Consider the following 2,500-nt stretch of genomic DNA (forward strand, 5'->3'; position numbering starts at 1 on the left):
AGTTGGCCTAAAACGTAGTCCACCGCAAAGTTGAACAGGAGGGGGGAGAGGGGATCGCCCTGGCGAACGCCCCGTGCTGGCTGCACAGACACGCCCACGCCGGCGCCGTCCGCTATCACTGTCGTGCTGCCCTCGTAGCACCGCTCGACATACTCGACAAAGCAATCCGGCAGGCCATGCGCCTTCAGCACGGGGCGAAGGGCAGCATGATCTACCGAATCGAATGCCTTAGATACGTCGATCGATGCCACAAAGACAGAGCGGCAGGAGCGAACTGCGTCGGTGAGAGCAGTGTCCAAGATGAAGGTATTTTCCAACATCCCATCCCGAGGGATGAATGCCCGCTGACGTTCGTCCACAGCACATGCGCGCTCAGGCGTGACGCGAGAACCTTGTGAAAGGTCCGCGCCAACACCGAGCAGACCGTAATGGGGCGAAAGTCAGCGGGGGATGTTGGTGCAGCCGTTTTCGGGAGAAGGGACGTCCGCGCGCGAAGCAGGCGTTCCGGAAGGGCGCGGGCCAGAAGGAAGAGATTCATCACTTTCACCAGGACTTCGTGCGGCAGGCGCCGCAACTCCGCTGGGGTAAGGCCGTCCGGCCCGGCTGCTGATCCCCTGGGCGGCAACGCGGCGGCGACCTCCTCATGTGTGACCGGCCCCCATATGCACTCGAGAGCGACAGGCTCTGAGTGCGGGAGGAGGCGGTCACGGATGAAGCCCGCGGTGGAGATGGGCTTCTTGGTGAAGAGGTCCGCCCAGAAGTCCAGCAGACCAGGGATGGCAGGTGGCGGCTGGAGCAGGGTGCCATCCAAGAGGCCGCGCACGCAACGTGCACGCGACCGTCGGAAGGCATCCTGCGTTCTCGCGTACTCCCAGCGGCGCCGCTTGCGCTTCTGCGTCGGCGGCGCGGCAGGCGGCCGCTTCGATGGTTGGCGCGGCCGCTGTGTCCTGGTGATCGATCTCTCCCCTCTGGACCCGACCGACGCAAGGGCATCCGGGAGCATGCCCAGGATGACATCGGGCGGCGTGCCCCGCCCCAGACCTATGACACGATCCAGGGCAGAGAAACGCTGGGCGGAAGCGGGTAGCCCCGCCAGATGCTCCCAGATGGCGGCGTCAGTCGGCCCCTCCGGCGGCGGCCCGGTGGTGTCGGCCGCGAAGTCCTCGGCTGCGTCGACGGGCGGCGCAGCGGCCTCGCCCGCGTCAGGCAGCGGGCTCGCTGCTCCCCGGCGGGACGCCGGCTCTTCCCCCCGACCGATCTCAAGCGCCTCCATGAATTGGCGGACAAGCTGCTTGTGGGCAGCTTGCCGCCGCCGGCACTTGATTGCCTCGAGCGTTCGGTCGGGGAACATCCTGATGAGTTCTTGATTGACGAAGAAGAACCGGGCGTCCCTCTCAAGGAACAGTTCGGCCTCCGCCTTGGCGAGCGACAGGACTTCTTCCTCCGTCCACCTCGCGCGATGCCTCTCCGTGACGATCTCCGCGTTGGCGGCCGCAAGATGTTGGCGGCGGCGATGGACCCCGAGACCGTTCTTGGTTGTAAAGCTGCGGTGGCACTCACTACAGGTATACATAGCTGCAAAAGTTACAAGATTTTCGGCACGGCCGGTTGGCCGGCTAGGTGCTGGGGGAGTTGGGGTGGCACCTTCAGCGGAAGGGCCACCACTTATTCTCTGCTTACTGCCCCCAACTAAAAAAGGGATAGTGCGAGGGGGGGCTGGTAACCCCCCCAAGCCCCTGGTGCGGTCTTCCACTCTGCGAAATCAGCGGGCCCACGAGAAGGGGAGAAGACCGCAGGAGAGGAGAGGCTAAGAGGGCTAGGCCCATGTATTGCGCATCACTCTCCCTGTAACTATAACCCAAGGAAGGCACCTCGCAGCAGCAGCACGACTACATCAAGACCGCACTTCAAGAAGCCAAGTCCGGATGCAGCCACACCGCCGCCACTTGGCCACCTTAAGAGAGTCATAGTTACTCCCGCCGTTTACCCGCGCTTGCTTGAATTTCTTCACGTTGACATTCAGAGCACTGGGCAGAAATCACATTGCGTCAACACCCGCTAGGGCCATCGCAATGCTTTGTTTTAATTAGACAGTCGGATTCCCCCAGTCCGTGCCAGTTCTGAGTTGATCGTTGAATGGCGGCCGAAGAGAATCCGCGCACCCGCGCGCCCCCGGAGGAGCACGCTAAGGCGGACGCGGCCTCGCAGCAAGGAAGATCCGTGGGAGGCCAAGGCACGGGACCGAGCTCGGATCCTGCACGCAGGTTGAAGCACCGGGGCGCGAACGCCGCGCAGGCGCGCGCATCCTGCACCGCCGGCCAGCACGAGGCCAACCAACGGCGAGAGCAGACCACGCCCGCGCTAAACGCCCGCACTTACCGGCACCCCTACGGCACTCACCTCGCCCAGGCCCGGCACGTTAGCGCTGACCCACTTCCCGACCAAGCCCGACACGCCCCGATCCTCAGAGCCAATCCTTATCCCGAAGTTACGGATCCAA

At 63.9% G+C, this 2,500-nt stretch overlaps 1 pseudogene; it reads right to left on the bottom strand.

Annotated features, from left to right (window-relative positions):
- LOC124621118 overlaps positions 1-2,500 on the bottom strand; it is a 7,958-nt pseudogene that overhangs the window by 3,120 nt on the left and 2,338 nt on the right.

The sequence above is a fragment of the Schistocerca americana genome, chromosome 6, assembly GCF_021461395.2.
Source record: "Schistocerca americana isolate TAMUIC-IGC-003095 chromosome 6, iqSchAmer2.1, whole genome shotgun sequence".
Taxonomy (NCBI): domain Eukaryota; kingdom Metazoa; phylum Arthropoda; class Insecta; order Orthoptera; family Acrididae; genus Schistocerca; species Schistocerca americana.